We start from the raw sequence: 12,533 nt of genomic DNA, 5'->3' as shown, positions 1-12,533 counted from the left end.
AGCTTATTTGGGAAGTCGAGGTGCCATTTGCTGGCTCTGAGACTAAACCACCACTGCCAGGATCAGAAAGCTAGCCTGAGAAGGAGGTCAGCAATATCGGAAACTGTCAAGCTCAGGAAATGTCCCCTGAAAAACTGAACACTGCCACCCCAGTCTCAGCCAGCAGAAAAAGCCGAACAGAGAAGCATGTCCTCCAGCTTCCTGGATCTTCCAGCTGTCATGTCAGTACTTCTGATTAGTGGCACAAATGAAAATGAAAACCCTGCTGCTAGGAGGTCTGGGAGATGTGGCTTTTCACTTTCCAGTCTCTGCCGCACAGGAGGGCGCATTGGAAGGAGATTAGAATGGATGTGGAGGGGCGGGTCCACCAGACATCAGTGTGGTGGTAAAGACAGCATGGAGAGACAAGTGATAAAATGAAGCTTCAAGTTCATATCTGCGTGGCAATAAGGTCACACTAAAAACAAGTCAAATAGTCAAGAATCTCTTGTACATAGTACTGATGGGTAGCATTCATACAATTTCAGGGTAATTACTTTTCCTCAAAGATGCAATAGCATGTTTGTGACTGAATAGCATCACCATTCTTTTTTTTTTTTTTTTCTGGACTCATTCTTGGTATTTTTATTCTTTTTTATTTATTTTTATTTTTATTTTTATTTATTGGGGTGACAATTGTTAATGAAATTACGTAATTTCAGGTGTACAATTCTGTATCACATCATCTATAAATCCCATTGTGAGTTTACCACCCAGAGTCAGTTCTCCTTCCATCACCATAGATTTAATCCCCCTTACCCCCATCTCCCACCCCCCAGCATCACCATTCTTAAAGCATCGTTTTCAGACCAACCAAGCTCAATAAAGCCGTGATGCGAGATCTCCTGGGGAGTGGAACTATTTAGACCTTATAGAGCTACAAGAAAAATGTGAGACTGGTCAGCCTAAGCACTGTTTTTCATAGCTTGCCTTGTACATTTATCCAACTTAGGACAGTGGTTATTAAACTCAAGTCTTAGGAAAGGCTTAAATTGCACAGAATCTCAGATTGGGGATTTTTTTATTGGCTAAGAAAGAAATCCTTTACTTGATTTTATTTTTATTATTTGAAACCCATAAAGCTGTGTGTGTGTGTGTGTGTGTGTGTGTGTGTGTGTGTGTGTGTTTATTTAATTCATTTTATTGGAAGGATAAAATACACAAGTTCTTTTTATTCTTAACCTCATACCTGCATGCTTTTGAATATTTAAAAAGCTCATTGCAGTTATAGATATTGTTGATTTATCTGTTTCACAAATTCAAATGTAACTTTAAGTAAAATCAAAATGAAATGATAATTGGGGAGCCCTTGCTCAACTAAAAATATAGAGCTATAAAAAAAAACCATAAGCAAAATTTTAGAATGTGCTTTTCAGAATGTGATTTTTATTATGTTTAGAAGTCTTGAAACTCTCTACAACTTTTAAATTCTTCCTCTTAAGTACTTCACACTGAAAGATAACGTAAGGATGTCTTTTGTTCTTTCTCCCCAGTTTCCCTTGTGAAAGACTTGTTGAATAGTGACTCTTTACTGAGTACGTTCTGTGTGCTAGGCCTTCAACATTCTCTCGTTTAATCCTCATAGCTTCTCTATGAGGCATAGATATTATTTTTGTTACGTCATTGTGGACACCAAGGCTCGGAGAATTTGCTTGTTCAAAGATACTTTGAACAGGAAGAGGCAGAGCTAGGATTAGAAACTAGGATTTGAACTCATGTATATCCTTCCAACTTCAAAGCTTACTCCTTCTTCTGCAACATTTATTCACTCATACATTCATTCATGTATTCTTTTTTTTTAATTGAAGTTTATTGGGTGACAATGGTTAGTAAAGTTACATAGGTTTCAGGTGTATAATTCTGTAATATATCATCTATATATCACATCGTGTGTTCACCACCCAGAGTTAGTTCTCTTTCCATCAGCATATATTTGATCCCTTTTACCTTCATCTACCACACCCCTCCCCCCTTACCTCTGGTAACCACTAACCTATTGTCTGTGTCTATGAGTTCATTCATTTATTCAATTAATGCTTCTCGAGTGATTACTATGGGCTAGGTATGTGCTGTTTGCTGGGATTAAAATAATGAGCAAGAAAGAAGGGCACCCGCTCTGCCTGTATGAAGCTGAGAATCTCTCCTCCTTCCAGGTTAGTTGCTTACTCAGGATTTATAGATGAGGATTAACTTTCCCCAAACACAGACAAGAATGTAAAGATTGCCTTTTTTTTTTTTTTTTTACTGTAGGAGATGACCATTTTTATAAATATTCCCATGAGAAAGAATATTAAAATTGATTATCAGCCCTAGGTTATGCATGTTTGCTTAGAGTCCTGGGTGACTTCAAGATGAATGAAGCACAGAAATTAATTAGAGAGGCTAAAGCTCAAGAAATTCCTGGTGAGAAAAGTAAGGTTTATCTTCTCTTTACACGAAGCAGAAACAATGGTGGAAGTTGAGTTCCTGTCAGGAAGGATCAAGTATATGAGACATGGTTTACTAGTATTTCCGGGGTGCTAGCAGCCTGAGCACCTTGGCTAACACTGCCAAATTCCTGAGTAAAGGTAGTCACCTCACCACCATCAACTACAAGTAACAGAACCAGTTATGTGTGTCAGGACTTCAGTGCCTCCATGGGCCAGCAGGCTGTGTATTGCCGAGTCGACTAATGGGCAAGGATAGTCTTCACTTCCACAGACTAATATGTGTTTGCTCCTATTGGTAGATCTTCCATTTGTTTTTGATACAGACATAGATATAGGGAACATTTCACGTTCCACTTAGCCACAGAAAAACAATAGTCCCTGGGCAATGATCACTGGCTGGTGTTCAGCCTCACGCTGGGGAAACAGTTTGGAGCAGCGGGGCCTGTGGGACCCTGGAAATAGCATGACTTGTCTAATGGGGCAGCAGTTACTTAGCTCCTGCCGATTGTTGCCATGAAAGAGCATCCAGTGGTGCCAGAGGTTTCATTGTTTTAAATAGAAGCCCCAAATCGGGGTTCTTCTGTGAAATCACCTGATTTTAAAATCTTGGCAACTAATTTAAAATAAAAAAAAAAAACAGAACAAACTCTTGGGGCAACACTTTTAATAAGGGAACAAATCATCCTGGTTTGTCTGGGCCTGAGGAGTTGCCTGGGACAGGTTTCTTTTTGTGCTAAAACAGGGACAGACCCAGGCAAACTGGGATGGTTGGTCCTCCTAGAATGTGGAGGACGAAGAAAACTATAGGCTGAAGAAAGTCTATAGGTGGTCAGTGTGTGACCTCTGATGAATAGGACATTAAACTAGAATAGGGTTCATATTTTCAAAAATACTAGAGAAGTCACATATTCAAAGGAGGAGGAAGGTATTTGATGCATGGAGAAGGACTATGTATATACAGATCAGAGCATTTGGTCCAACTGTTACTTCTGCTCTCCTCACATCCTTGTCAGATGGCTGCAGCCAGGTTAGAAACTGCTGTAATAAACTGGTTGAGTGCTATGGGGTTCTCTTTTTCAGCTGCGTATCCTGAAATTTGTTCATCCAAGGAACACACTGGGGAAAGAGCCCTTCCTTGGACAGTGGGAGATCCAGAGGGCAAAAGGAAGAGGCTCAGTTCTCTGAAAGGATGTGAACAATTGAAGGAAATGTTGGAAGGTTCCCTGGAAGTGTCTTGGGCCAGGCTGTTTTTATTCTACTTAAGTTTTGTACCTGTAACTCTAAGGGTTAATTTTTCACAAGCTTTTTCTTAACAACAGCAACAAAAAGATTTTTGGGTTCATAGAATATTACCATGGAAAGGGAGCTTAAACATCATGTAGTCTAAATTCCAAATCTTTCAATATAAACTTGGGGAAATTGAGGCCCACTGTCCCATAGCGAGTTAGTGGCAGAATGGTTCAACTTGGACCTGTTTGGAATGGTCTGGATGACCAATAGCATGATAAGGGAAGGCAACTCAGCTCCTCTAAGCTGCGTAACCAGCAATTAAGAAAGTTTTATGGCACAAAGAAAAATAACCATTAAAAATCTAAAAACACAAGTTGTTTCACACTCTGCCTTTGTTTGTGAAATTAACTTATAATGAATCACTGAATGCTCATATTGTTGAAACTCAATGCAAATGCATAAAATGAAGGACAGGGAAACTGAAAAAAGGATCATCCTCTATCAAAAGGGCTCCTAGATTTTATCTGGGCCATTTCATGTGGGCAGCACACATTTCAAACTAGAGACCTATGATTTGCAAAACATAGATGATGTTTTAAAAAAGTCTTTCCAACCATCATTAATACTGACATATATTTAGTTTTATCCTTTAATTCTAAATGCATCATTTCTTCACAACAGAATTCTCTTTGAAGTCAGAGAATGAACTCTGTGGTGAGAGTATGTTCCCAGGACATATGGAGCAAGTAAAAACAAGGCTGATTTTTATCTTATCCTATTGGCATGCTGCACCAACCAAAGAACTTACTGATCAGATTCATAGTGACAACGAGATATCATTAAGGTCCAAAGACTCACAAATTCTTTGTTTGAATAATTAGAATCCCCCTTGCTTCCTTTTGGGCTGAAATGAAATACATGCTTCATCTCCTTACCTGTTTGTATACATTCCTAGGACTCTCAACAGGACAGAATAGAGACAATAACCCAGTAGCATGATTGTCACACCAACAGACCACAGAGGCCAACCTAGGTTCCTTGAAGACTCTAAGAAGCTTCCAGAGGCTGGAGATCAATGGCCACCCTGTCTTTTTTGTGGGTGGATTGCATGTAGCTGTAGGCCACTTACACATAAGCTCGGTGAATAGTTCAGGGTCAGAAGGATCTGATATGAAAGGCCAACACTTAACAGAGTTTATGATTAGCGACTAGACCCACAGCTGCCCCAGTACTTACCGTTCCCCTCCTGATTAGATCCAGAAAGGCAGTGGGAGGGGGTATGTGAATTCTTGATAACCCTTTGGAGGTTTATGATATAGGAGCAGGAGTTAACAAAACACAATATAAAACAATGTTTTGGTGTTCAGGTCAGACTCCCTTCCAGGACAAATCTCTGAGGGAGTCGTTTGCGCACTCTATTTCAGAGGTAAGTCCTAAGAGTATTACTGCTGCGGTATGTGTGTATGTGTGTGTGTAAGCTTAAAACAACAAACATTTCTTATCTCACATCATTTCTGAGGGTCAGGAATCTGGGAGAGGCTTGGCTGGATGGTTCTGGTCTAGGGTCTCTCATGCAGTTGCAGGCGGAGTGTCAGCCAGGACAGCAGTCATCCCAAGGCTTGACTGGGGCTCAAAGGTCCATTTCCAATATGGGGCATCATTGGCTTAAAATGGCTCACTCACATAGCTCTTGGCTGGAGGCCTCAACTTTCTCTTCCACCTGTCTGTGGGTCTGCTTGGGTGTCTTCACGACAAATCATCTAGCTTTTTTCAAAGTGGGCAATCCAAGGGAGAAGGTAGGACTGTAATTAATGTGGCTTTCAGAATTGGATTTTTGGAGCCAACCCGGTGGCTCAGCTGACTGGAGCGCTGCAGGAGTGCCAAGGTCACCAGTTCGATTCCCACGTGGGCCAGTGAGCTGCGCCCTCTACAGCTAAGATTGTGAACAATGGCTCTCCCTGGAGCTGGGCTGCGGTGAGCAGCAGGAGGTTGGCATGAGCTGCTGTGAGGTGTTGTGTGCTACCGTGGGCTACCGCGTGTGTGCTGCCAGGAGTGGCCAGTGGCCAGCGTGATTGGCTGGCAGACAGCATGAGTGGCCGACAGCCATCGTGAGTGGCCGGCAGCTGGTGAGAACTGCCATGAGCTGCTGTGAGTGGCCGACTGATGACCGGTGACCCACTGCCTCAGCTGTGGGGAGCGCAAGGCTCATAATACCAGCATGGGCCAGGGAGCTGTGTCCTACACAACTAGATGGAGAAACAACAGCTTGAAATGGAGTGTGGGGCGGGAGGCGGAAGAAGGGGGGAAAAAAAGAATTGAATTTTTGAGATTTACAGAGTTGTGTACCACTCAGTTGCTTCATTTCTTCATGCCCCTGACAGCCAATATCGTTAGGGATAGTGTGGACTTCCCAAGGGTGACTCACTTGCTTTAACGTGGGAAACAAATGAGTCCACCTTGGAAGATGTGGAAGGTGGGAGATGGCTCTGGCACTGAAGCCAGGAGATGCCTTTTAAGTAAATGACTGTTATGCATCGCTGAAAGCGATGTGGTAAATTATCCTTTTTAAACTTTTGGGATAGAAGGATTTGAGCAAGTGTTTAGCCTTAGCCTTCATTTTTAAAGATGGCAATTGACTGCATAAGAAGTGAAATTCTGCATAAATATTTCAGAGTATTTGTATTTAAAAAGAGTTATCATCTTTAATTAACCTTTGTGTGGGTAGGTTATTACTGTAGAGTATAGGTAAGTCATCTGTAGACTTTCCAAACTCATTGTGAACAAGGACAAAATAGAGGCTGGCACAGATGAAACCAGAATTCTGTTTCTCAGCAAATTTGAGTCGCGTGAATCTGAATGCAGAAATTGGATCAAGATCATAAGCCTAATTCTCCCAAACATAGGACAAGGAGTTGTTGGGAAATTATAAAGAAAGTTCCTTCTTTTGTGCTTCAAAGCTTTAAAAAAAGTATAATGGAAAATCTCGGCTAACTTGCTTATTAACCTTGTTTACTAAGATCCATTCCTCTTCTGTCAAACAAGGCTGATGGTAGCAACCTTATAGGATTTTTTTGATGATTAGAAACAATCCATAAGAGGGTGCTCAATAAATAGTAGCTGACTTTATCATTATTGTTACGATTATATTTTTCTTTAAGGCAGTAAGCTCATAATCTATATGTGTTTATTCCTACCTAAGAGGACATTTGTCTCTTTGGTTCTCAGAACTAGATTGAGGTATCTGAAAGGTGATGGTGGGAGGAGGGGGAGATTCTTCAGGCCACTGTAGCCTTGTGAGGTTGTATTTCTCCTGAGATCACTTGCAGCAGAATTACCTGATTGTCAAGAAACAGATTCTCGGATCCTGCCACAGGTCTACCAAGTCAGTATATCTGGGATGTAACCTTGTAATCTGCATTTTTAACAAGGCACCCAAATGATTCTTATGCCCACTAAAGTTTGAGAAACATTGCATAGGTGTTTTGGAACCCTAAGTAGCTCACTGAGGGCAAGGCAGCTGAACTGATCTTAACCAGAAATTTCAAAATAATTTTTGTATTATATGTCTCCATCAATAAAACCTTTTGTATAGTGTAATCCTAGTGTTTGTATGTTTATGTTTGCACATTTATTCATAAATTATTTACATGTACCGCTATGCTAATATACATTATAAAATGAAATAGAAATTTTTAAAAGATGAGAGAAAAATTTTATGTAAATTTTTAATATTTTCTCCCCATATCCCAGTGGCTCATATGATACACCCTTGGGACTTATACTCCCTAACCTGGAGACTACTGGCTAAACCAGAAGTGGAACTATGGTTGTGTTTACTGAATCAGTTGTTATGCACATATTTCCAGAGTTCCTTCCAAATGCCAGACCTATTCCAGACTCGAAGTACTCACTCTGAGTGAACATCTCCTTCTGTCATATCAAACACTAATAACACCCCCACCTCATTATGTGTAAATATTTTGTTGTTTCTGTATTCTACAGGTGGGAGGGTTCAGTTCATCTCCTCTAGGCATTAGAGCAGTGCTACGTCTTGTTCAAGGTGTTATTCAAGGTCACAGGTACATACTTAACAGAATATTTAAGATTGGAGGAAAGGCCAAGATAATTTTAGTAAGAATGTAAACAACGAAGTAACACAGGGAAATGGCATTCACGGATTAAACAGAGCAGCATCTCTGGGAAGGTTTTGTGGCATTGTGGAAAGAACACTGGACTTAGTTTTGGAAAACCTATATTGTATATGTGCTTCTTTCCTTACTGGCTATATGACCTTCAGTAAATTGTTTACCCTTGTTGAGCTTTTGTTTGTTCCTTTGTATAACAAGGTTAATATCTTTTTTTTGCCTACCTAATGCAATTGCTATCATAACCAAACTCTTCTTATCTTTGATAGTGATCCTGTGGAATTCCTGGCTTGATTAATCAGCTGTCAATCAATGTGTACTCATTGGGTGCCTGATGGATATACCAAAGCGTCACCAGGTAAGTAGAATTTTACTTTTCCTGATTTTACTAAAACTTGCATGTTCTGATTCTCCTGAATTCAGCAACTGCTCAGCTTCCATCTGTCACACTTTCATTCTCACAGGGATTAAGAGAAGTGACTTCAAAGCCTGGTTTTGCCACTTTGACATTCCATTTTCTTAAGCCTTCATTCCCTCACCTGTAAAATGAGAATAATGATATTTATTCCCTAAATTATGATGAGGATAAAATGAGATAATTTATGTTAAATGCTTATTACAATCAGAACATAGTAAAAATCAAATAAGTGATTATTACTCAAATTAAATTGCCAGTATGGTGAAGTACTCTTTCAACATTTTGATAAATGCAAACTGCAACCTGATACGTCTGTTCAGAAATGAATTTCACTTGGTGATTCTAAAAAAAACCAAGTGATGTGACCTTACATCTTTCATATAATTAACCCTATATCGGTCATTGAGAATGAAATTAAAAGATAGTTATCTTCTAATGTTTAGTCAGAGAGTGAATAATGACTATCTTGATAGAATAGAACTTTTTTTTTAACTAAAGTTTATTGGGGTGACAATTGTTAGTAAAATTACATAGATTTCAGGTGTACAATTCTGTAATACATCATCTACATCACCATATATTAGACCCCGTTTATCATCTTCTAGAGCCCCCCTACCCCCTTACCCTCTGGTAACCACTAAACTATTGCCTATGTCTGTGAGTTTTTATTTTTTTATTTGTTTTCTTATTCTTTTGTTTTCAGTTTTATATACCACGTATCAGTGAAATCATATGGTTCTCTACTTTTTCTGTCTGACTTATTTCGCTTAGCATTATAATCTCAAGATCCATCCATGTTGTCACAAATGGTACTATTTTACATTTTCTTATGGCAGAATAGTATTCCACTATATATATATATATATATACCACAACTTTATCCATTCATCTCTCGAAGGACACTTTGGTTGTTTCCATGTCGTGGCCACCATAAATAAAGCTGCAATGAACATTGGAGCACATATGTCTTTACAGATAAATGTTTTCAGATTTTTTTTGGTAGATACCCCCAAAATTGCTGGATTGCTGGATCAGAATAGAAATTTTTACTGTGTTTTAGACTGGTCTAAATTTAAGAACTGCCCCCCCAAATGGAGACTTTGTATTTTCTAGACATAAACATAAAAGGAAAAAATATTGCTAATGTAATAAGATGTGACCATGAAGTAATGAGCTGATTGTATGTTGCACGACAAAGCTTTGATCCTGACTTTCACATTATGTGACAGAAATCTTACCCTAATATTTAATAACAATAGATTTTTTTCTTGTTACACAGGTATTGACATAGCTTAAATCATTCACTAAAATGACTCATGGCTGGCGTTTCCTTCTTCCTTACTTATACACGGATAATTTGATTATACAGGCACATTTCAACCGATCAGAATTTCCTTCAGAATAGGTCTTCAACTTAAAAAACGCCCAAAGGACTGGCTAGAATTTGCTTCTGAGCGAATTTACTTGCCAGTTTCCCTTAAATGTCCTAAGTACAAACCTAATCTTGAAGACAGGCTCTTCTATTGCCCAAGTTTGGAGCTGATCTGTGTTCTAATTTCTCTTGCTATCATATTCTGCTTTCCCATCACTCTGGACTTGCGGTGGCACAGGGCATCGAGCAGGAAAGAACCTTCGAAACCTCCCAACTCTACTCCCTCATTTTTCAAATGTGAAAACTATGACCTAGGCAAATCAATCATTTTCTTCAGCTTCAGAGTAGAGGATTGAGTCTAGGTCACAACTGTCAGCTCTCTCTGTTCATGGTTCCTGTCTCCCCACTTCAGCTTTTTTTCTATACTATTTCTCTGATTCCTGATTTAGTTTTTTGGTTCTGATGTACAAACGTGTGGTAAAATCAGATTAATCGGAAGCATTGTGTTCAATCCTCTCCCTGGAACAAGCCTTGATGTGTGAGTGGAAACACTGGTATTTCCAGGTTCTTACCAGTGAGGTGTGGCAAATTGGCCTGAATGTGCCATGGGATCTGGCTGTAGCCATCCCATTATATCTTTAGTACGCGACGCTTATAAATTGGTTATAAAATTATATCCGATTTTACTGAATGTTCTCATGAGAAATCATGTTTATTTCTCCTTTTCCACAGCAAGGTGCCCTCGATGAAGTATTGCTTACTGAATTAATTACACTGGAGTTCCCGAACCAAATACAGGATTTCATATATTCTAAAAGGATTTTTAAAAACTCAAAAGATTGATTAATACATTGGTACTAGAAACCCAAAACTCATTATTGAACTTGAGGGGAGGCAACCTGCATGCTAACCTAGATCCTGGAAGTTGTAAATATTGTATAGTAATAGTATATTTCATTATTGAACCAGAAGATGTTATTTAGCAAAAATAAAAGTAAAAACTTTAGCGAAAGAGGCAAAGTAGGTATATGAGGGTAGCAGCAGCATAATAAGATAAGCTCCTAGAATTATCTGTGTTTATATGGAAAAACGGTATAATGGAGATTTGGATATAGCAGTAGAGCACAGCCTAGAAGTTACAATTTCAGAGTATATAACTGTGAAAAGAAATAATCCCAGAACCAGATATTCATTATTACATATTGAGGAGTAGTGTGAAGGGTGAGGAATCTCAGATTTCTAGAAATGCAGATTGTAGCCACTTCCTTATGTCCTTAGTACATAAGTTTCTACTTTATCACTCTACTGAAACTGCTTTTAGGAAAGTTATTGATGAAATAAAATTTGCCAAACTTACTTTTTTAAGGAATATGACAGTTAACACTATTGTTTACTTCCTCTTGGAAGCTGTTCTTTTTAGCTTCCATGACGTTGCCAGTGAATAGTTTTCTGCTGCTCTCCCCCTTCCTTCACCAATACCTTAAATATTGATATCCAGTATTCCGTACTTGGTCCTTTTTCTTTCAATTCTATAAGAAATCGCGAACATGCAATATGAACCAAATCACACATGTCCATAATAGACATTGATAATTGATTTGGGTAGTTTTCTCTTATTCTCGATGCTATCCTAGAATTCTCAAAAATGCTTCAGTCAATCTACCGAATGATAAGAGTTGCACATAAGAAATTTTTCCACTGCTGTTTTACATGTCCATCTTGGAAGAGCTCATCTGTAGTCATGACTTTATATTCCAAAAATCCTGGGTTTTTTTTCCATCAGTGTCTTCAGCACCTCACACAGTTCCTGGAGAATCTGGTTTGGGTTGGATAAATATTTGAAGGATAAATGCTAAAGTGCTTGATTAGCTAACAATATCTAAATGGGTGCTGATATGTCTTAGGTGCTTGAATGCAATTAAAATTGAAATGTAGTGATCTCAGAGAATGTATAAAATAGCGACAGTATTATAGTGAGGTATGTACATTTTGAGAAAATTTATGTCTTAACAAAAATTCTTTCTATATAAGATTGTATAATTATTTTCAAATGAATAAACTTAAGATCTGTTCGGTAATAAAAAATAAAAACAAAAAAAAAACACCCAAAGGAGCTGTGGAAGCTTGTACGTATTAAGGGTTGGAAGAACTGGTAATAGGCTAATCCAATGGGCTATTTTTTCTCAAAGTTGTAAATTCCAATCCAATGGCTAGCAAGAATAAATGGTGCTTTCTTTTCATTCCTAGCTAAGGTTAAAGTAGTAACATACAATTTTGCACTCTACTTTGTAACCTTTTGAAAAAAATCATAAATCTTTGGATAATCAGACTTAGAAGCCTCATAGTTTTTTTTCTGAAAATTAATAAAGCAAATCTTTCAAATGTTTACCACAAAGATACTTTCAACAAAACATGTTTGTAGAAGTAGAATAAAGTGTTGAGTCTGATTTTTCTCCTTCCTTATTGTCTCATTTTCAGGTTAATTATAAAAGAGGATCATTATGCAATAGGGAAGTATTGTCTACTGAGGTGATACTGCCTAAACTTTATTTGTATGGCACATTTACCTTTTTTTTTTTTTTTTGGTACAGTCATGTGTCACTTCATGACGGGGATATATTCTGAGAAATGTGTTGTTAGGCGATTTCATTATTGCGTAAACATCGTAGAGTGCACTCACAGAAACTAGGTGGTGCAGTCTGCTACACACCTAGGCTTCACGGCAAAGCCTATTGCTCCTAGCCTGCAAGCCTGTACAGCAAGCACCTTATTGCACTGAACACCGTAGGCAGTTGCAATACAATGGTAAGTACCATGTTTCCCTGAAAATAAGACTAGGTCTTATATTAATTTTTGCTCCAAAAGATGCATTAGGGCTTATGTTCAGGGGATGTAATCCT

General features: G+C 38.5%; 1 long non-coding RNA gene across 1 annotated transcript in view; it reads left to right on the top strand.

The window, feature by feature from the left end:
• Window positions 1-12,078, top strand: part of LOC308487972 — a 51,875-nt gene extending 39,797 nt beyond the window's left edge. The window contains exons 3-4 of the long non-coding RNA XR_013991818.1: window positions 8,113-8,201; window positions 10,366-12,078. This is a non-coding gene — a long non-coding RNA (uncharacterized lncRNA). The remainder of the gene's footprint in view (window positions 1-8,112; window positions 8,202-10,365) is intronic.
• Window positions 12,079-12,533: the final 455 nt, after the last annotated feature.

The sequence above is a fragment of the Rhinolophus hipposideros genome, assembly GCF_964194185.1.
Source record: "Rhinolophus hipposideros genome assembly, chromosome: 19".
Classification (NCBI taxonomy): Eukaryota; Metazoa; Chordata; class Mammalia; order Chiroptera; family Rhinolophidae; genus Rhinolophus; species Rhinolophus hipposideros.
This window is presented reverse-complemented; position numbering and strand designations above follow the sequence as displayed.